Raw genomic sequence first — 24,913 nt, forward strand, 5'->3', positions numbered from 1 at the left:
CTTATTACATTCTTATTTGAGTTGAGTTAAATACTCGAATAAACGAGTAGGCTATGACATATGCCTTTCAGATGCCATAGAATTTGAATTTTCCTACTATGAACAATGAGGCAAAATACGAACCCTCACTGCAAGACTTGACCTAGCCGGAAACTTAAGGGCTAAAAACTTAAAGGTCTATGGAGATTCGAAGCTTGTGGTATCCCAGGTCAATGGAGAGTTTGAGGCAAGGGATGAAACCATGGCCAAGTATGTATGGCTTGTGAGAGCAGTGATGACTCAATTTGATGAATTCTATGTAGAGTATATCTCTTTGAAGGGAAATTCTAAGGCAGATGCGTTATCCAAATTTGCCTCTTCGGAAGTGGAAGAAAGTTCTGGATGTGAAGTTAGTCACCCCCATGGGATTAAAGGATCGTGGATAGATCCTATTAAGGCCCACCTTCAAACTGGATGGCCCCCAAATAATGTAATGGAAGCACGAAGACTGATTGTACGAGCTTTAAGATACTCGATAATTAATGAAATTCAGTACAAAAGATCTTTTGTGATCCCCTACCTCAGGTATCTTAGTCCCGATGAGGCGCGATTAGCCCTTGAAGAGGTACATGAAGGCATTTGTGGCCAACACTTGGGGGCAGGGTCCTTGCTCGTAAGATTACCCATTTGGGCTTCTATTAGCCAGAGATGATGGCTGATACCAAAGATTATGTGAAGGATGTGATCGTTGTCAAAAGCATGCACCGGTTGTCAGACAACCACCTGAGATACTTACTTCCATAAATTCTCCCATCCCATTTGGTTTGTGAGAAATGGATATCTTTGGACCTTTTTTGATGGACACTAAACAAATGAAGTTTTTAATTGTAGCGATTAACTACTTCATCAAGTGGATTGAAGCCAAGCCTTTGGCTAAAAATGTAACCAAGCAAGTTGCTCAATTCATGTGGGAAAATATAATGTATAGATGTGGGATTCCATGTGTCTTGGTGACCGCTAATGGTACGTACTTCAACAACAAGGTGTTCAATAAGTATTGTGGGGTAAAATGAGATCGAGTTACGATTCACCTCTGTTTCCCATCCCCATGTCAACGGGCAAGCGAAAGTAGCATATCAAATTATCCTTGATAGGTTGAAGAAAGGATTGAGAAATCCATGAACAATTAGGTAGATGAGATACTTCCAATACTTTGGGCATATAGAACCACTTGTAAGATAACTACAGGAGCAACACCCTTCATGTAACAATAAGGGTCAGTAAAACTATGAGCTTTAGCTCATTAGGATTTATATTCTAATTCATTAGGGTGCCCATTCTAGTTAATAAGGATTCCATTTTTATTATGTAAGGGTTGAACCCATTTTATTGATATCCAGACTATTGGTTCGCTATTTCATTTCTATTTTAGCTTTCCTTATGATTTTGTTATCTTAAGTATAGCAAATAAAGCATGTGCCAAGCATAAAATGTGCAAAGTTAAGTACAAGGAAAAATATAAAGGAAACAGATGCATGAATAAATAAGTATTGGTACAATGAAAATCCTGGAAAAGAAGAAGTTTTAGTGAAGAACAAAAGAGCCATGAAAGGCTAATAAAAGCTAAAAAACTAGACATTTGGATATTTAAGAAAGTCGTCATTATTCCCACATCAGTATTAGTAATAGGGGGAATTGGGTCATCCTTTATTGGGGTCACATCCTCGAGAAGAGAAGTCACGGCCTCAATTGGAGAATCACAAACAGGTGAAGTCGTGATAGTAGAATACCAAATCTCTTTGTTTGGGGATCCATGCCCTTGAATATGAGGCACTGAATACTCCTCGAGAGTCACTCCGGGAACCTTCTTCCGAATCTCCTCCACAGTCTGCTCACAACAAGTGGTAAAAATATCTGGGAAGTTCGCATCATACTCATCGTTCATGATAATTTGAAAGTCTTGAGACGCCTTGTACTCGGCGATCACCTCAGCTCGGCCCCTCTGAGCATCCAACTCTAACGTACAGACCTTCTCCTTCTCCTCTACAAGCTCCCTCTCCACCTCCCGAAAGCGAGTGAACTTAGCCTCCAAGGCCTTGAGATACATGTCCCTATCCCTCTAAAAAATAGTCTGGTTAGCTCTCACCTCCTTCAGGTTATGGACAACAGCCTGAAGGTATGTGTTCATCTGCAAAACCACGTTAAAGTACGATAAAGTATGACCAAAAAATACACAAATAAAGGCAATACAAAGAAAGAGAAAAAGCATACTGAAGCAACAGCTAGAGCCAATGCGCTCAATCTGTAAGTCATCATAAGACTCCACGATCTCAGCCCGATCACACGGTGTAACCACGCTCGCAGACCAAATAGCAGCAGCCTCCGAGCTCCCCAACACAATTCTTTGTAAATCTCAGGTTATAGTGAAAGAGGTGGTGTCTTCATCAAGGCTAAGTGGCCTCTCAGACACGAATTTAGGCACGATCTCCATGACAGTAACTGAAGGGCAGTCCCCAATTCTCACCCGCTTATCGCGATGACTCTCAACCGCCGTCCCGCGGTTAGCACGGGCCTCCCGCCTCTTGAAGATAGAGTTTAAAGCCGCCTTAGCTGTAAAAATTCAAAAGTATTAGAAAAATACTAAAGTAAAAGGGATAAACAATGAAGCTAGAAGGGAAAAAAAATACCCTCAGGACCTAAGTCGCTAAGGCCTAAATTTTGCAAATTGCCCTCTGATAAGATGACAACACGATGATGCAAATTATCAGCTGTAATGGCCTTGATGGCCGCATCTTCCTCTATGTGCCCAATTTTAATTACCTCAAAAAACCATTGATACTTTTGGAGAAGTTGGGCCTGAAAAAATGGTCTTACCTCTCCTCGACATCTAAGTAAATATAAAACCACCCACTTTTTCAATCAGTATAAGGGTCGGGGTTAGTACCAGAAATAAAACAAGAATGGGCCAGATTCTTATGAACAAATTTAACCCAACCTTGATCGTCAGGGGCGTTTTCAAACTTGAATAAGTAGCGAAAAATGCACACATTGGGCTCGAATCCATGTTTACGAGATTAGGGCATGTAGCAATGAATAAAAAGCCAAGAGTTGGGAGTGAGTTGGGTTAGATAGTGTTAGATAATGAATACAACACAGAGGGGGGTGAATGTGTTTTGGATTATTTTTAGGCTTTTTGAACTGTTATGGATGGTGAACAAAGTACTCTAACTATAGAGATAATATATTTTAACAGGAATAATAAAACATGCATATGAACACACTATCTTTCAAAACTCACTTAATTTTATATTAAAATCAAGTATGTCTTGCTACAAATTTCTAGGTTCTTTATTGATAAAGAACTCAGCTTCACTCTTGAGAGTTACAAGATTTTCTAGATCAATTTGTTACATCTAAAACAAAGAATCTAGTATTTACTTTATAGAACAGTAAACATTGGTTTTATACAGTATGTAATAGCATGTACTAAACCCTACTTTAAGTTAAATACAACTTTCTAATTTTGGCTTAGTGTATCTTTGCAAATCGTGCATGTTTGTGACTTTGCTTTATTAGTTAATCTTGACCTTTAATCTTGTACTCTTCAAGCTGCTTTTTGTAGACTTTTCAAATCAGTGATTGATTTGTTTGTTGATTGATAATCTTGGATATTTAACTCATCTGCATTTTGTACTTGAGTTTTACATCAAGATCTCCAGTTTGTTATATAGAGAACTCGATATCTCGATAAGTATAATGGTTTATCAAGATATCTTATTACTCTATAGTTGTTTTGACTTACCAAAGTCTTTGAGTTCTCTATAAGAGAATTAGGCTTGTCGAGGTCTCTAATCTTCATGTCTTCATTTTGACTTATTTATATCTCTTAGTTCTCTAGTGAAGAAATGACTTGTCGATATCTCAGAGATCTCTAGTGATATTTTGACTTATCGATATCTCAGAGATCTCTAGTGATATTTTGACTTATCAATATCTCAGAGTTCTCTAGTGAAGAAATGACTTGTCGATATCTCCAATCTCTGTGTCTTCAATTTATCTTGTCGATATCTCTGAGACTTCTCTATAAGCTTTTATTGACTTCTCGATAAGTCATTCTGGAGTTCTCGAATGACTTTTCTATAAGACTTAATCTGTGACTTGTAGATTTCTTGACTTAGAATGTTTTTCGCAAAATAGATTTATTCAACTCCAAGCTTCTTCACATTATCTCTGAGGCATGATCTTCATGATCTTCGTCCAGAGTTTTGAGACTGTTTACAGAAAAATACTCCAGTCTAATCTATTTACACTTTTACAGACCTAAGTGATACAATAAAAAATGTAAACTTAAATTATCATACAACTTACTTAGGGCTGTCAATTTGACTTAGTCTTGTTAAAGTATAGGCATGTCTTGCACAACAATCTCCCCCAATTTATGAGAAGATTGCTTATCACAAATTCATGCATGTTGACAAGACTAACCCCAAGCTACCATGAACAATAGAGCTTTACATAAAAATTGACAGAAATAGAATATTTAACATTGAGTGATTATAAAAGTTTTAACAAGTGCATTCATTACATGAAATCCTCATAGCCTGGCTCCTTTCTAATGAGATCCTTAAGAGTTACTAACACTTCCATTTCTTCTATAATTTCAGTTCCTCTTAAAGCTTCCACAAGCTTGAGCCACTCATCTAATGAATAACCATTTAGTAACCAGCTCTAAATCTGGAGTATCTGCCAACCTTTATGTTCAGAAAATGTCCATCTTTGGAAAGTCTGCTCATCCATTTTGCTTTAAGCTCATTTGATTTTTTCTCAATTCTTGCAAGTTCTTCTGCATACTTCCTATCTCTTTCTTTCTTCTCAGCCTTTTTCCTTCCATTTCTCTCATCCCTTTCTTTCATCCATACACAAAATACAACTTTTCAGGCCCTTGTGATTGTATCATTACCCTTTATTAAACTGATCATTCTTTTGAATTCTGTGGTTGAAAGTGTGTCCATTAGGTTACTACCAAGTAAGGTAAAGGAACCATCATCATTATATATTCTGATTTATGTATAGGATACAATCCAGACTCTGACTATTTCTTCAGCTAGTTGTTGAAATTATTCTTCATCTGTGAGGCACCAATTTAGTGGCAGAAAGTCAGACTGATCATAGCAATTCCAAAGAGATCTTTCAGTAACTTCCAGTTTCTTTTTTTTCTCCCAACAGTTTTGAAGTGGATTTTGGTTGGTGGTTTAAATGAAGGTAGGTTTGGGATTTTCTTTAGGCTAGTTTGCCTGGTAGTGATTGGAATTTTTTAGAAGAGAGTTTGCAGTTGGCTTGTATAGAAATTTTGGCTTTGAGGTGAGAGATGGTTGAGTGTTTGAGCTAAAAGGTTTAGTGGGTTAAGCTTGGTTGATTTGGATTGGTAGGGATTGTTTTTATGGTCCTAAACCATCTTCCTTCTTCTTCTTTCTCCTTTCATCTTCCTTCTTCTTCTCATCTCCTTTGCTCTCATCCTTCTTCTTATCATTGCTGCCAGTTGCTCTTGAAGATTGACTTGGATTTGAGTCAGAAGGTTTTTGCTCATCATGCTTCTTCTCATCATCATCCTTGTCATCTTTTAAATTGAATTGTGAGGTTGGAAACACGGTATCAGCATTCACAAGGTACCTTTCAAGGATTCTGATCATTTCTTCATCTTCAATTTTCTTATTCTTTTTGCGTTTCAGATCAGATTGAAGTGTCATAATTAGCCTCATGTTTTCTCTAACACAGTTCTTGGGAACATTGAAGATCCTGTATTTCTTGGTCTGAGAATAGATGTTGGCCACCCCATTTCTTGGATATAGATAAGCATCAGGAAAAGCATCTATTTGAGCCTTTTTGAGTTCATGAAGTAATTAAGTGTCCTCTGTGATGACCACACGTACCTTGTCAATCATTATATCTAACTCAGATGCTCTTAAGATTCTGAGATTTGGAAGAGACACCTGAAGACATCTGTCCACACCAGCATCATTGATATTCACAACAATCCTCTTCTCCAAATAGTTATCAATTTTCACAACCACTGCACTAATGGAGTTGATGTTCTTGGACAATGCTCTTTTGTAGGTGATTTAGTTGTTTTAAAGAGACATCCTCAGGACTGCAAGATGTTCACAGAATTCTTGATCTTAATTTGGTCCTTCTACAGCCTTGTTGAGTCTTTATTTTCCCACATCTTGGAATTATTGAGCTTGTGAAGAACTTTGGCCATGCTGAGTTGATGTAATAGACTCCTTAGATTTACCATCATCCTTGGATTGTTGAATCCTAGCTGCTATCTCCCCTTAGTCTTGGGAACATGCATGAGTAGGGGAGTTGGTATTTATGGCCTTACAGCTTCAGGCAATGAGGGCAATGGTATGTTGAGCTTCCCCATGATGGCTCCCAAAGCCACAAAATTCTGCATTTGGAGATGCTTGTGAGAGTCCACCAGGGTTTTGATGTCTGTTTGTTGACTCTGCATCAAAGATATGAAAGCATGTACTTGTGTACTTAGTGAGTCATTTGAGGTTTGGAGAGAAAACACTTGCTGTTGAAGTTCTTAAATTTGCATGATGGATGAGGATCAAGATGTGGAGGAAGTAGAGACCCCAAAAGTATCATGCACAGCCTTCTTAATTTCTTTCATGAGCAAGGCTGAAGGAGTGTATTTACTAGAATGCATCTGATCCAGCTTCAGTTTTGAGTCATTGGAGTGAGTGATATGTTTTTGAACTTGGCCATGCAGGGCTATAAATGAGGTTCTTAGATTCTTGACACTAGATTCCACTCCACTTAGATCATACCTAGCCATTTGATCAGCAAAGGTTGTGAATTTATTCTTGATCTCTGTCTGTGAGGGAATGATTTGGTCCATATTTTCTCTAACCATCTTCATAATCTTATCCTGATGCCCAGTTAAAGTAATTTGAAGTGCTTTTCCAAAGTTATGGAAAGCTTTGATTTGAGCCTTGTATACTTCATTTACTGCATCATATACTTCCCGTGGAGATAAGGATCTAGCATTGCTCCCCAGGATGGTTAGATACTCCTCCCTGAATTTGGCTAATACATCATCCATTTTAATTGAAAATTCTTTGTCCATCCATGCATCACAGTTTGCATCCTGACCAGCTTCATCAACAATTTTATCCTATTATTCTTCAACATATGTCTGGTAGGATAGCATGATGTCCTGGTAGTCTTGATTTGACATGTTGGATGTGAGAAGCTGCTGTGATATTTGAGCAAGACCACCAAGTTGGTCAACCATGAGATCATCAACTGTGGAAGGTTGAGATGCAGCTTCTTGTAGCCATTGGGATATGAGGTGAGTTTCTTATGGTTGAAAGGTGGAAGGTTGATTGGTTGGGTGTGAAGGAGATAGGGTAATAGAACCATCTGTGACAGGAGTCACAATTTGACTCAGAGTTTCCACGGTGGTTATGACAAGGTGTTGTTCTCCACTTATTGTAGGAACCTCCAGTTGAATTGGAGGGAATTTGACTGGGTTACTGTCATGTGCACCAGCCTCAAACCTTTGTGCTTTTTGCAAAGCACTGCCACATGAATGTGATGTTCTTGCCTCTCTCATAGCAGGGTCATTGGCAATTGTACTCCTAGCTTCAATTATTAGTGCAATTTCAGCTAGGGTTTTGAGGGGAGTTGTTCCTATAACAAGAACCTCCAATTAAATTGGAGAGGATTTAGATAGCTCCGCCTCAGGAGTACTACCCTCAAACCTTACAGTCTATGAAGGCTGATTTGCACATGAAGGTGCATTTGTAACCACCATGGGGTCTTCAGTAAAAACTGATGAATCTTCCATATTTGTGATGGTGTCATCAAAGTCTACCCCAACTATTAGCCTCTCACCATCTAAATTTGGTGTCTGGATGGTGAGCAAGGTTTCTTGAACCAAGTCACTTGAAGTTGGAAACACTTGAGGATTAGATTCAAGTGTCTCATTGTAGGAAGAAGAAATATTAGATAGAAGATTTTAAATTTTAGTATTGAGTGTTGGCAGCTCCCCCTGAATAGATGAGGAAGCTTTAAGGGATGTGCTCTCCTTGTGTGTGTCATCCTTATTTCTCCTTCCATACACTTGAATTTATTCAAGTGATGGTTGTACAGACTCATTACATGGTGCACTAGGGAGAGTGCTCTTTTCAATAGAGACACCATGTTGAGAGGATGCCCCTAGAGTCTATTTAAGTCTATATTTTACAACCACATCATTTTAGGAGGATGGAGAGGTGGCTTGAGTGGTCAACTCTAAGGTTTTAGCCTTCTTTGGTTTTCTTTTGACCAAGGGTGACTCGGGTTCTGTTTGTTCCTCACCACTCTCATTTATATTTGGTAAAGGTGTTTGCTTTCTCTTTTTTTACTCACTTCACCCTTTTGAGAGGATGAAGTGGTTGGCTTCCTAGCAGCTACTGGTATAGAAGAAGGGGTCTCAGCATTAGAAGGTCCCTGTTGGTGTTCTTGTGTTTGTACTTCCACAGGTTCAGAGACCATTACTGAACTAGAATGGCTTGTACTGGACCTCATGTCAGACATATGATAGTAATAAGTCCTATATTCTCCAACATGAATGGAGTTAATTTAAGACTCACCTGCACCTTATTCTTTGTAGATAGTTATCCAAATAGAATTTTGGACACTTGCTTATAATTGCCTATTAATGATCTATCTACACCATCTATCATATGTATGTCATTTACTTTATAGTTTAAAGCAGACATAATGAATCTAGGAAGAAAATTTTCCTTACCTCTTGATGCTAATGGCATTGTTAGCCTGGTGCTCAATTACTCCAAGATGTAGTGTCCTACATTTATCTGTTTGTTGTGACCCATTGAGTAGACCAGCTTCTGGACAACACTGGAAATGTTGTCAAACCATGACTTTCTGCAAGTGAAAGCCCTTATCACTGAGTCAAAAATAAAGGACCATTCCCTCCTCAGGTTCTTTTTGTTCATGCTTTCCAGATTAATCTTTTTAGAGTAATTAATGAGGTCCATGAATTCATAAAGCTCATCCTGAGTTGGAACCTCTACCAGCTTGTCAGTAGGTATGCCCAAAGCCATATTAACATCATTCTCAGAGGTCTCCACCTTTTGGCCCTTGATTGTACAATTTATCACTATTGATGCTGCCTGATTCTCATGCACCATTGTTCTTGTTACTGTTGTATTCTGGAAATCCCCTAACACATCCAGGTAGAGTACAGGATTAGTAGTAAGAGCTCCCACAAACTATGTTTCAGACAGAAATTTCACAAAGCTTTTGAAAGCTTCAGGACCTTGATTTGCATCCAGAAATGCAAGAAAGTTGGTTTCTTTTGGGATAAAGGGTACAATAATGTTTAATGCCATTGAGAAGAGTATGAAGTTTAGTGGGTAAGAAAAATTGAAGAGAAAAAGTTTGAAACGAGAGAGAAATCGGTTTTGATTTGAAAATTCTAGGTTAATTAGAGTTCTCGAAGGCGTAAGTATGTGTATGTCGAGATGTCCGAGTATTTATAGTAAAAGAAAATGGCTTGTCGAGAACTAAAAAATAAACGTTTGGAATTTGTTTATCTAGAAGTTATTTTAAAAAGAGAATTATATATCAAGAAGCCATTTTAATTTACTCTTTTAGAGAACTAAAACTAAGTTGTCGAGATGTCAAATAAATACTCAGTTTGTCCAAAATGGACTGAATTGTTTCCAATTTTTATTTGCATGAATCCAAATAAAGTCAGAATAAATTTATCAAGAATAATTTACCAAAATAATATTAAATTATTTCAGTTTTGAGTTATTTATAAATTTAAAATTGTATAGAGAACTCTGTGAGTTAACACTTATAGAGAACTCTACAATGACTTATCGATAAGTCATAATAAAGCTTATCGAGAAGTCCCTCGAGAAGTCAGAAAATTGACTTGTCGAGAACTCACTCGAGAAGTCTTAAAATGACTTGTCGGTAAGCCAATTAGACTTATCGAGAACTCAATTCTCTATATACTCTTGATCACTTTGATTCTGCCTTGTGCTAATTTTACATATTAAAAATGTAAATCAACATTTAGACAATTTTCTTAGAATTGAAAATTTTCAAGCTAAATTTTAATTTTGAAAAATAAATATGCAGAGATTTCTGAAATATTTATAATTTATATTTTAGTTAATTTCCAATTAATCAAATGAATTTTAATTTATTAGAAATTAATCTGCTGCAAAACATTAGCTGAGTTCTTGCCTTAAGATGAAAATTTTAACAAACTAATTTCACCTACAAGTCTAGTGAAAATTGCTTCATCCAAAGGTTTAGTAAAAATGTCAGCTAATTGTTTTTCTATTGGAACAAAAATGAGCTCAATAGTACCATTTGCAGTATGTTCTCTAATAAAATGGTACCTTACATCAATGTGCTTTGTTCTAGAACGATTAACTGGATTAGCCACAATAGATATAGCACTAGTATTATCACACATAATTGGGATTTTATGTAACACTAGGTCATAATCCATTAGCTGATTTCTAATCCAAAGCACTTGAACACATCAACTTCTAGCAGCTATGTATTCAGCCTCAACTGTGGAAGTTGACACAGACTGCTGTTTTTTACTATACCAGGATACAAGTCTTTGTCCAAGAAACTGACAGCTTCCACTAGTACTCTTTCTGTCAACCCTGCATCTAGCAAAATTTGCATCTGTGTATCCAGCAGCTTCAAAACCAGTTCCCTTAGGATACCATAATCCCAAGTTTGGAGTACCCTTCAAGTATCTGAAAATTCTCTTCACAGCCATCAAATGTGATTCCTTTTTGCTTGAAATCTTACATACAGACATGTAGCAAACATGATGTCTGGTCTACTTGCAGTTAAGTACAGTAAAGATCCCATCATTCCTCTATAGCTTGAGATATCTACACCCTTTCCTTTTTTATCTTCACCCAAATTTGTAGTTGTAGACATAAGTGTAGATGCAGGTGAACAATCAACCATACCAAACTTTTTCAATAAATTTTTGACATACTTAGTTTGGATGATGAAGATTCCATCACTTCTTTGACTGACTTGAAGTCCAAGAAAGTAACTTAATTCCCCCATCATACTCATTTCATATTTACTCTACATAAGCTTAGAGAATCTTTGGCAAAGCTTTTCATTTATAGAACCAAAGATAATATCATCCACATAAATCTGAACTAGGATCATATCATCACCATGCTTCTTGTAGAATAGAGTCTTGTCAATAGTACCTCTAGTGAATCCATGTTTAATCAAAAATTCTGACAGTTTATCATACCAAGCTCTAGGTGCTTATTTTAGTCCATAGAGAGCCTTGAGTAACATGTATACAAATTTCTGGATCTTCAAAGCCAGGTGGCTGTTACACATAGACCTCTTCTTTCAACTCACCATTAAGGAATGCACTCTTCACATCCATTTGATATACCTTGAAATCTGATTGTGCAGCAATGCAAGAAAAATCCTTATTACTTCAAGTCTTGCAACTGGAGCAAAAGTTTCATCATAATCAATTCCTCCCTCTTGTGTGTACCGTTTAGCAACCAACCTTACTTTGTTTCTAGTGATAATTCCAATTTCATCCATTTTTTTCATGAACACCCACTTTGTTCCAATTATACTTCCGTTCTTTGGTGTAGGGACTAATTTCCAAACTTTGTTTCTTTCAAACTGATTTAACTCTTCTTGCATAGCCGATATCCAATCAGGATTAAGAAGGGCTTCCTTAGTTTTCTTTGGCTCAACTTGTGACAGAAAACATGCATGAAGACATTCATTTGTAATTGCACTTCTAGTCCTCACTCCAGCAGTTAGATCACCAATAATTGCTTCTCTAGTATGACTTCTATCCCACTTTCTGGTGTGAGTTTGTTGACTTGAGTTTTCTGTGTTTTCTTCACCATTGGCATAACTTGTAGAACCTTCCACTCTTTCTCCCCCTGATTTTGTGCTATCAAATTCGGGTCCATGAGATGAGCTTCCATTCTCATGATTAACTTTTTCAGTTGACTCTTCATCTATTATGTGATTTGTGTTGACTTCAGCTTCATCATCAGAATCACTATCAATGTTGAGATTTTTAAACTTTAGGGCTTCAGCTTCATTTTCACTAAGGCATTCTACGCCCGGGCACTTATCATCATCAAAAGTAACATCTGTGCTTCCATGATTTTCTTTTGTTCAATCACATAGACTTTGTATGCAGTTCTCTCCAATGAATATCCCAGAAAAATTGCCTCGAAAACTTTAGAGTCAAATTTTCCCACATATTCAAAGTTGTCATTTAACACATAACACTTGCTTCCAAACACATGAAGATGCTTCACAATAGGCTTCCTTTTAGACAAGATTGAGTAGGGTGATTTGCCAAAATTCTTGTTAATGAGATATCTGTTTTGAGTATAGCATGTGGTGTTCGCAGCTTCTTCCCAAAAACTAGTTGACAACTTTGCATCTTGCAGCATTGTTCTAGAAGCCTCTACTAGTGTTCTATTCTTTCTCTCAACTACCCCATTTTATTGAGGTGTTCTAACAGCTGAGAATCTTGAACAATGCCCTTATCTTTGCAGAATTCAGTTAAGGTTGCATTCATAAATTCTGTTCCATTATCACTCCTCAATATTTTCACACAATTCTGATCTTCGGCCTGCTTCTCAATCTTCTTAATGTGTTCAATTATGATGTGTGGAGTTTCATCTTTAGAGTGCATAAATTCTACCCATGTATATCTTGAGTAGTCATCCACCATCACAAGTGCATATCTTTTTCTTGAAATTGACTGGACATTAACTGGTCCAAATAAATCCATGTGAATAAGTTGTAAAGGTACATTTATAGAATTTACATGTTTACTCTTGTGACTTGATCTTTTCATTTTTCCCTTTTGACAAGCATCACAAACTTCATCTTAAGCAAACTCAAGATTAGGCATGTCTCCCACTAACTCCTTCTTGACTAGAGTATTGATTGCTTTGAAATTCAAGTGAGATAACTTCTTATGCCATAACTTGATTTGCTCTACATATGCCTTGGTGTAGAAGCAACAAATTTCATCCTCATTTGCTGAGTCCAAGTCTAAAACAAATAAGCTTCCTTTCATTGCTCCTTTCAGAGCAACTTCACCAGTTTTCTTACTAATAAAAGTGCATTCTTCTTTGTTAAATAAAATCTTGAAACCCTTTTCTGCAAATTGGCTGACACTGAGAAGATTCACTTCAAGACCAGCTACCAGTGCTACATCTTCAATGACAATATTTCCAGAAATCAATTTTCCATATCCCATTGTGAAATCCTTGTTGTTGTCTCCAAAAGTCACTAATGGGCCAGCCTTCTCCTCAAACTGTGATAACAGGGCCATATCACCTGTCATATGTCTTGAGCATCCACTTTCTATGATCCATATGACTTTCTTCCCTTTGCCCTGCATGCAATAAGGATTAAGTATGTTTAGCAACCCAAACGGTGTTGGGTATTTTCTTCTTGTTAATAGATTTGATAGAGGTAGAGTTTGATGATTCAGAAAGAATAGAATTTACTGAATGATGTGCATTGTCCTTTTTAGCTGAAGACTCAATATTGATTTTCTTAAGATCAACTCTCATCTTATGTTAACTTGTCATTACTTTCTTGTTGCAAGGTATGCAATCAAACTTGTCACAGAATGAGTAGGGATCTTCAGTTTTTGCTTTATTGTACTTGCATGCTCCCACTCCTGGCTTACTAACAACCTTTTTGTAAAGGCGAGTTAGATGATTAACAGAGCCACATTTTTGACATTGTTTTCTTGGAGCATCTGCAACATAAAAAAAATTGTTGCTCTTGTTTATCTCAATCTTTCTATTTCTATTTTTCTTCTTATTTCTTGCATCTTCAGTTTTTATTTCCTTGAGAGGTGTCTTGGAATCTTGGTTGACCATGGGCTTCTTTTCAGCTTTGGAAGTTGGAGTTGTTTCTGCATTTTTCTTCTCATTATCTTCATCAGCAATTTCTTGCTTTATGATCAACTCTTCTTCACTGAAATCTATTTCACATGCTTTGAACATAGGTGAACCAACATTTCTCAGCATAGCTGGGACATCTTCATTTTCTGTTGCTTTTCCTTTATCACCTATAGCTTTCTTGGTGATGTTCAAAGCATCATAATCAAGACCAATAGCTATGTTAGCACATGGCTTATTCTTCTCATGGTACCGACCAACCAACTCAGATGCATTCCTGAATGATTTCAGTTTCACCTCTTTCTTTTCAATTTTTTCTCTTAACACAGCTTCAATCTCATTGGCACACTTCAACTTATTTTTTAAATATTCATTTTCTTGCTTGACTGACTCAAGCTCCATAAACAGTAGATCCATCTTTTGCTTCTCACTCTCAAGCTTCTCATTAGCTTTTGTTAGCCTACTAACTTCATCAGTAACTGCTACTAAACTAGTGTGTATATGAAACATCTCCACACTCATCTTTTCCAAAGTCTCCTTATATTGACTAACATTTAAATCAATAGTGGTTAGAGTTGGTACCTTTGATTTTGAAGTTGATGTTTCTCCATGCTCAAAAGCTATAAGTGTATAGTTTCCAACCTCTTCATCCTCATCATCAACATCAGTATCATCCAAACTCTTTCCTTCGGCAATATAAGCTTTTCCAGACTGCTTCTTCAAGAGAGCTTCATACTTTGCTTCCAGTTCCAAATAATCTTTATCTTTCTTCACCTTTTTAGGCTTTCTGCATTCAGTAACAAAGTGACCTAACTCATTACAATTGAAGCACCTTATCTTTGATCTGTCCACAGATCCAGTTTTGTAGCCACCTTTGCTAACTAAATTGTACTAAGCTTTTGGTTTCCAATTATTGTTGTTAGAAGATTGTCCCTTACTTTTGAAAAACCTTGGCTTCTTGACTCTTATATTGGAAAATTTTCTAGCCAAGTAAGCCATGGATTGATCCATTTAATCTAGCTCATCCAGGGTGTAATAGTCATCTTCCTCCAGCTCCAATACAACTTGCTTCTGAGGTCCTTTGTTCTTTTGTTCCATAGCTTGAACAACTGGAACTTGATCATCTTGCTCATCTTCACTTTCTTCTCTGTCATTCATAATTAAAGTACTTGAACCATCAATAACATGACCATGGTGTGCTTTCAATGACTTTCTTTGCAGCATGTCAAGTTCATAAGTTTTCAAGATTCCATATAGAACTTCCAAAGTCATTCTGCTTAAATTTCTTCCTTCTCTAATAGCTGATATTTTCTGTTCCAGATGATCAGGAAGAGCTAGGAGAAACTTCAGGTTAACCTCATCAGCTTCATAATATTTATCATGTAGCTGCAAGTCATTTATCAATTTATTGAACCTTTCAAAAACTTCAGTAATTCCTTCTTTTGGTTTATCCATAAACCCCTCATGCTGAGAAACCAGAATCCACCTTTGATTTGACCTAACTTCCTCTGTTCCTTCACATAAGATGTCTATTTTCTCCCAGATCTATTTGGTTGTGTCATAGTTGACAATGTTGTTGTACAGTATATTGTCAAGTGACTCTTTTAAGATCAGCTGCAAGCCACTATCAAGAGAAACTTTTTCTTTTTCAGGTTCAGTATATTCTGAAGGATCTTTAGGAGCATAATGTGTTTGAATGACCATGTCTCCATCTATAGATTCCTCAACTCTTACCATGGGGTGAAAGGCCCATTCTTGAGGATTTGAATGTATAATGGATTGGCCATCCCGATGAACAACATCATTTTCTTTTTCCATAGTGTGTAGTTAGATTTGTAAAAGGTAGGAATTTTGATACTGCTAAGCTGCTGTGTATTCATTCTTCCAAGATCTGTTTGCTTTCATATATTGCTCTGATACCACTTGTTAGATAATGAATACAACACAGAGGGGGTGAATGTGTTTTGGATTATTTTTAGGCTTATTGAACTGTTATGGATGGTGAACAAAGTAATCTAACTGTAGAGATAATATGTTTTAATAGGAATAATAAAACATGCATATGAACACACCATCTTTAAAAACTCACTTAATTTTATATTAAAATCAAGTATGACTTGCTACAAATTTCTGGGTTCTTTGTTGATAAAGAACTCAGCCTCTCTCTTGAGAGTTACAAGATTTTCTAGATATGTTTATTACATCTAAAATAAAGCATCCAGTGTTTACTTTATAGAACAGTAAACACTTGTTTTACACAGCATGTAATAACATGTACTAAACCCTACTTTAAGTTAACTACAACTTTCTATTTCTGGCTTAGTGTATCTTTACAAATCGTGCATGTTTGTGACTTTGCTTTATCAGTTAATCTTGGCCTTTGATCTTGTACTCTTCAAGCTGCTTTTTATAGACTTTTCAAATCACTGATTGATTTGTTTATTGATTGATAATCTTGGATATTTAACTGATTTGCATTCTGTACTTGAGTTTTACATCGAGATCTCCAGTTTGTTATATAGAGAACTCGACATCTCGATAAGTATAATGGCTTATCGAGATCTCTTATTACTCTATAGTTGTTTTGACTTATCGAAGTCTCTGAGTTCTCTATAAGAGAACTAGGCTTGTCGAGGTTTCCAATCTGCATATCTTCATTTTGACTTATTGATATCTGTGAGTTCCCTAGTGAAGAAATGATTTATCGATATCTCAGAGATCTCTAGTGATATTTTGACTTATCAATATCTCAGAGATCTCTAGTGATATTTTGACTTATCGATATCTCAGAGTTCTCTAGTGAAGAAATGACTTGTCGATATCTCCAATCTCCATGTCTTCAATTTGGCTTGTTGATATCTCTGAGACTTTTCTATAAGCTTTTCTTCACTTCTCGATAAGTCATTCTGGAGTTCTCGAATGACTTCTCTATCAGACTTAATCTATGACTTGTAGATTTCTTGACTTAGAATGTTTTTTCCAAAATAGATTTATTCAATTCCAAGCTTCTTCACATTGTCTCTGAGGCATAATCTTCATGATCTTCTTCTAGAGTTTATTCTTAGGCTTGAGACTGTTTACAGAAAAATACTCCATTCAAATCTATTTACATTTTTATAGACTTAAGTGATACAATACAAAATACAAACTATCATAAACTTACTTAGGGCTGTCAATTTGACTTAATCTTGTTAAAGTACAGGCATGTCTTGCACAACAGATAGACATGGGATTCGATCAATAAACGAAATATAAAGGGATGAGGGGGAAGGTGAAAGCATGCGTATAGAGTTTTTTTGTAGATACGCATGGCCCCGGATTTTGGGTAACAAGCCCGGTCATTTGGGTTGGGGGCTTCGACACTCTAAGGTGCAGAAATACCAAAAATACGAGCTATAAAGCCTACTTTTTCAGAATTATGTCTAGAGGGATAAATATCTGCATATAAGTGAAGCATGTTAGGAAAGGCTTGGTCAAATTCATTTAAAAGATTCCTAAGTAAAATTACAGAAGCATAGACGAATTTGTTTTTACCTCGGTCAGCCCTAATTGGCCGAGAAGCAGTTTGGGAAGGATGAGAAAGAGAAGAACTTGAATCCGTTATTGATATCATTGCTATGAACGCTTAAAACCCAAGTAAGCTTGAAGGGGGAAAGAAGAAAATGAAGATTTAAATGAAGTCTTCAAAAGAAACCCAGAAAACGATGAGGATCACGGTGAGCTGGACGCCGAAAATCGCCTTGAGGAGGAGAGAGAACATAGGAAAAATGGTTAGAAATTCCCAAAAATTCAGGAAACTTAGAAAATAATTTTTAAAATTATTAATTATACATTTTTGGAATAAAATATTTTTGATATATTATTGTTAGGTCCAGAATTATCGTAGAAGCGGGGGTTTGAATACGATAATCACTAAATTAAAAATTCTTTCGAATCTTTAGTGGATATAAGATTTAGTGTTCGGTTAGTGGTTTCGTGTTCTTGAGAGGAATAGTGTTTGGTACAATAAAAGTAGGAACACAAGATATTCGGGGAAGTATATATTCATATATAAATCTGCGAGGGGTGTTGCTACACTCCGATAAATAACTTTACCAGCTACTATCTAAGAATAACAAAGTTCCTAACTTCTACAAAGATTTAAAATCAAATCCTATACAATGATCTAACTTTTGTCTGTCTAAGGATTTAATTACCGGGTAACAATTATAATGCCCTTATAAATATACAAGAGTTAAATCGGGCATTATAACGTTACTCCGGTTAGAAGTTAAATGTATATCATTGTGCAGAGCTTCTCTGTATTCTCTTTGTTTCTTGTTTTTATCACCTCTCGTGAGTGAGAAGATGAACATAACTAATAATAATAATTATTATTGATTGTTATATATTCTGCTTCTCTGTGTAGACTTTCAATTTATTTGGACAAGTGGCTGCTTTGTATCCACATACATCCTAGAATTGCTGCATTCTGATTCACTAGAAAATCACCCAAGTATTCTATGTCGACCAGTATAATTCCTTGGATTCTCTTCTATGGAGACCAGCATCTGTGTTGCGCTATGAAGACCAGTAGATGCTCTATGGTGACCAACATCTGTTGCTCTGGCGACCAGTAGATGCACTATGGCGACCAACATCTGTATTGCTCTGTGGTGACCAGTAATGCTCTATGGCGACCACTGGTGCCTTAGAGGGATTCTCCATGGCGACCACTGTGGTGCCTTAGAGTGATTCTCTATGGCGACCACTGTGGTGCCTTAGAGGAATTCTCTATGGCGACCAGTGTTGCCTTAGAGTAATACTCTATGGTGACCACAGTGATGCCTTAGAGTGATTCTCTATGGCGACCACTGTGGTGCCTTAGGGGAATTCTCTATAGTGACCAGCGTATTGCCTTAGAGTAATTCTCTATGGCGACCACAGAGATTACTTGTAGTGGTCCTTACACTTCTATGGCGACCAAAGTGTAGAGTCTTCTACCTTAGAATATTTGGCTTCTGTTTTTCCATTCTTCACTGTATCAACACTTTCTTCTATAATTGAATTAAAATCCCTTCTTGTATACTAATGTTTGGTGCCCTGGTCTGGTTCACAAACAACTAGCATTGAGAGTACCCAATTCAATTTGTCTTGTATTTCTGAGTTGATACAGATTGGTTGAATATCCATTACTTCTAACACTAACCATCAATAAATAACTGTAATTTCACTGGAATTCTTTCTGGTACTTTAAACAACGTCTTCATTGCTACTACAATCTTGAACACTTCATTCACTGTTCTTCACTGACGCTTGAACATATAAATGAGCTTCTGTCAGTGAGTATAACTTCAAGACTGCAGCTGTCTTCTTTAACCTCTGTATATACCATGTCTTCAATTCTTCAGATTCCTATGCTTTATACAATGTCTATCTTCAATCAATGCCGATACACTAAAATCTTCTAGTAGCACTTATACACTGAATCTTCATCATTTCTAAAACCCTGAAAGTCTTTAACCTTTATTCTTCACTGAGGCATGAACATATTAATTAACTTCTTTCAGTGACCTATAAATAGACTTCAAGCCTTCTTCTAATCTTTTGATTCTTTGTATTTGCCTTATCTTCATTCATCCTGATTTCTTGTGTAGTCGTAGTATTATTAACCTGTCAAGTTCTAGTGTTGTTCTCATGTTGAGTTATCACGTAACTGTTCATATAGCTACGCAGTCTCACCAACAATCTCCCCCTATTTGATTGTTAAACCTAACAAACAAATTAAATAGAGAGGATAACTCAACTAACAACTACAAAAAGTAAAGTACCAGGACTTGTAAATAATGCTACTAGTTTTCTGGATCAAATACTGCATTTCCAGATTTCTTGAGTAACTGAAATGAATGATGCTTGTTCCTCTAGCACTGAACTGATCTTCAAGTAGTTTCATCTTTATTTCCTTGGTTCTTCAAATCTCTGCCAGATAATACTTCTCAGTCTTGAAGTAATCATCAGCAGCTTCTTTTGTACAACCACATTTCCAGTTGAGAAGCGCATATCTCTCTTGCTTCTCACCCTATGAGAATCAACTGCTTAAAAGAGATTACCTTCATCTACCACCTCTCCCATATAATAGGATCCACAGATAAGAACTAATGGTACTCCCCTTTTGGAAAACAGCTTCTCCCCTTATGAAGAATAGTGATGAACCAAACCACTTCTTCTGATCACTAGGAAATCACCTTGTATTTACCACCTCTCCCGCACAATAGGATCTGTAGTTACAAACAACAATGGTGTGGTGTAGTGTACATGTGCTTTACCTTTTTCCTCATGCCTCATGCCTGCTATTTCTCCCCCTTAGTTGAGGAATCCTCCAAACTATTATATAAGCTTTTATCCCCCCTAGGAGAAGGAATATATGCTGTTGTCTGAAGGAGTTCTCATATTTTACTTGGTTGGAAAAGAAATAACAAGTCAGAGTCTGATCAACCATGTTCCTTGAAATTCTACAAAATGGCTTCACTGTTGATCATCATGTTCACCAATCTTCCCAACTCCTTCTACCTCCCACTGTGAGATCACCAATTGTTACCAGTTGTTAGCTCCCAACATTTTAGGTCTCGAAGTATTTTAATCCAATCTATAATTGTTAGGTTCCTAAGAGTTAGTTTCCAATCATAAACCTAATCGAGACTCGAAGTATATGTTTAGGGATAGGGAAGGGGATATGGTGTTTCTCTTTCTTCCTCACTATGAGTGTGTGATTTTGTTTTGTGTACCTCACAAGTGTTTCACTTTTCTCTCCACTCGTGTTTACACTCAGTCTCACAAGTGTATCACTCCTCTCATAACTCCAAAATCCAGTTGTACCTGCATGGAAAATCACCTTAGTCATCCTTAAGGAAGTCACAAGTGGTGTAACAGGAGTTCGTAAATCCCCATCCTTGTTAGACTCCTCAGATGAATCTAAGTCATAATCTACAAGTTGCTAGTTTCCCTTTTAGGGTTACAGATTTGAACTCTGGGAAGTTAAACAATGATCCAAAGAATTTAGCATAAAGATCAAAGTTTCCTTCTAATGTCTGTGAAAACATTTCCTTGTGACTCATCAGGTAATATTTGAATCATTATCAACAAGTTACCGATCTGCACCTATGTCAGATCCACTATCCGTAGATGCATCCAGGGGATTTAAGCCTGGGGAGGTAAACACTGACCACTGACGTATGGCTATTGGCTCAGTATCCTTTCCTAACACCTGTAAAGGCAATTGGTCCATTAAAGAACCTTGAACAATCGAATCTGACCTTAAAATGGTCAAAACTCTTGTTTCCGTCAACTCATCCTTTGTGTGTATAACCTGTCCTTGTGTGTCAAGAATTGTTTATATTTGAGGTGGTGACACTACATTGGATACCCTGGCTGACAGGAGAATTTCAATAGACGCATCATGTTGAGAAGATGGATTTAGTAACTGTTTTGTGCCTTTTCAGCCATTAGATCTTTTTAAGAAGATGTATGGGGCTAGCAGTTACCTCGGTTTAAGTACTACTCATCTTTGTAGGAGACAGAGCTGCGGGGTTGACTTCAGAACCTTCCTTATATGGTGCACTAAGGCACTTTCTCCCTCACGCTCATTCATACTTCATTTTAGTGGTAAGAGAGTGTTGGTTGGTTCTGTTTCTGTGTTTGTCTTTACAGTCCGGGATAGAAGTTGTGGGTTTTTAACCTCATGACTATCAATGAAAGAAGGCCATTGGAGGCTGAACCTGTATCATCGAGCATATGGCAATATAGAGATAAAATGCACTTAAGATCGATAAGAATGAAAAAATATGCATTTAATCTTTTGAGAGAAATGATGTACAATAGTGATTTCAAAACGATTTAAATGAAATAAGCAATCACTAAAGTAGAAAGAAGTTTGATTTTCTCTTAAAACTGTTCGAGTGAACAAGTCTATTTTTATGCCTAAAAAGATAAATAATTTGATAAGATACAGACTGATGACCTAGCAGTATTAAGAAGAGAAAGAGAGATTTTATCTTTTAATATGAATGAGTTTTTGTAAAAGCATTGATCACTTAGGGTAAAGTCTAAGCAATTCTCATTCATGTCAAAAGCTCCATAATCTATCTTTATATAATTATTACCAACAATATTGTTTATTGATAAATAATCTTAATAAGAAAGACTATGCTGCTGATTTCAAATTGTAGCGAATCTTTCAGATATAGCAACTCATATAAATCCACTAGAACTTAAAATCTCACAATTATCTGCAACAAAATATTAATAATATATCATTTTCTGATACTTGTCAAGTACTTTGGATACCAATAATTATGTTGCATCCTATTTTAAATATTAAAATAAGATATCAATGAATTAAATACCGATTATCTATCAAAAAGACATCAACATTGAATTTCATATATCATACAATTGTTAACTCCTAGCAACTGTAGTATCTCAAACAATATTGGTTCGATAAATAAAGCAACATTAATCAACATTGACTTGTTTGCGATATAAGAAAAATATTCTAAGTTCCATATACTTTGATCCATTGAGTATTGCATCTATTATCAAAGTGTTTAGGAATTTGCAAATAAGTATAAAAATTATTCTAACTTGACAACATATGGTTACTCCTAATAAAGCAATCAAACATTTTAACCATAGTTGTACTTAAGAAAAATTTCCACACTTTTTATATTAGTATAAGTGACTGAAGATAACCATTGATTACTTAGAGGAGTTCTAAGTAATGTCACAAATACTAATACTTCACAATTAGTTCATAGTTAAAATCTTAACTAAATATCTTTAACTGATATAAGTCAAAAATTTACACACAACTAATCATGCTACAATCATATTCTGATTTCAGTGAATTCTTGAGATATAAGTATTGCTAAATTCACTAAAACCAAAATCTCATAATTAACTTATAATACATAAGTTACAATTAATATACTAGATATCAATTGTTGACAGATTTAGTTATAATCAATCATGCTCCTTATTTATTTTAAGTTAGTTTGAATTATGGAGCAAATAAAATCATTGAATTACTTCAATTTCCATAATCCAAACTACCCAAAATAAATATTAAATAAATAAATACTAAATATCTATGAGTTAGATACTAGCACTTAAATATTTATAATTATCCTTGAGTAAGTACCAATAGGATATATGAATTATATACATGGCAATCACTCTTTGGATAATTAGTAATTTTAGAAATACTTCCTAAACATATAAAATATTGAGAGTTTTATACACATAACTCATAAAATACTTCAACTTTCAATATTATTGATTTTAGAAATAAGTATCGATTACTTAAAACAAAAATTCTAAATAATGTCACTAATACTAAAAGTATCATAATTATTCATACAAGATACAAATAACTATGCTGCATATTATTTTAATACAATTCAAATTATGAGACTGATATGGAATGGAATTATCTACAGTCATAATTTAAATCAATTAAAATAGTATTCAAACTTAATGCTATAATACTTAGCTACCACAAATATATATGACATTGTAATCATGATAATCAAGATAGTAGCACTAAGTGCGATGTACTGGATTACTGATAAATTCACAAGTCCTTTAAATATTGAAGATTTAATACTTGTGAACTTATATTAAGAATTCCTTACAAATGGGATTTCCAACTAATATGCAATGAATGATATCCCACACTTACAAACCAGTCTTGAAAGATTAATTTTAACAAGTGATTTAATAAGTGTTTCTGCAAGTGACTCTTTGACTAAAAGATATGCTCTCTAAATAAATGATACCTTGTGTCAAAGTGCCTTGTCATAGAGTGTTCCACAGAGTTGCTGGAGTTGATGTTGTTTCTTATCGTAACAAGAAATCAATCTTCTTTCATGAAGTTGACAGCTTCCTGAGATGCTTCTCATGTCACTTAAGTTGACAACTTCAAAGATGCTTCTCCTGTCTTTCTTACAACCTGCATAACCTGTATCTATATAGCCAAACATGTTAAACATAATATCTTTAGGGTACTTTAATCCAAGAGTTAATTGACCCTTACGATACCTAATAATCTTGTTACTAGCTATAAGATTTAATTCTCTAAGATCCACTTGGAACCTTGCACGTTGGTATCTTAAGAACATTACATGTTGTCTATTAGCATTTGAGTAAAAGAGTGTGCTTGTCATACCTCTATAGCTTGTTATTTTACCTGAGTTACACTGATCAAGCTTTAGTGGTTCTTGTTGGTAAGTAGTCTTGGCATGTTCGGAATCTTCCAAATTTTGTAACTTCAAAAGATCCTTAACTTACTTGTATTGCCATCATTTTTTTTTGGTTTACATGTGCTCCTAAAAGAACTGTTCTTTTGGATTGCTTGAGCTCCTAAAAGAATTATCCTAATGGCTTGCTTGAAGTAATTCCAAAAAGAATTGTAACCTTTCCAACATGCTCCTCCAGACCTACTCTGCAATTACTTAGCAAATAATCTAGTACAAGTCTTTGTTGGTAGACCAACATATAACATTATCATTATATCACTACACATATAAAATAATATGTTTATGCCTAGTGATAAGAGAGTTGTTAATATGACGACTCTACTAGTTCATATTAAACTGTAACTTCAGTTAGAGTGCCATACCATGTCCTTGACGATTGCTTGAGTAGTATACTAGTTCATACCAACCTGAAGTGAGATTGTGAAGAAGAGATATGCATAGTCCAATAGATCTGCAACTGCAAAGTCCATGAACTATGGTGCATTGACTTCCTCTTTTGACTCACCAACCAGGAGTGCACTTGTACACATCTACTAGAGTCCAATTCCAAGTGTAATATGCATCAGGTTCCTGATATGTCGTAATATCCTCAAGTCTCGTCACTGGTGCTTTCTGTCAGATACTGCTTCCAGACCTAGCATCCAATTTGGCTTTGTC

This window comes from Apium graveolens, chromosome 8 (assembly GCF_009905375.1).
Source record: "Apium graveolens cultivar Ventura chromosome 8, ASM990537v1, whole genome shotgun sequence".
NCBI classification, from domain to species: Eukaryota; Viridiplantae; Streptophyta; class Magnoliopsida; order Apiales; family Apiaceae; genus Apium; species Apium graveolens.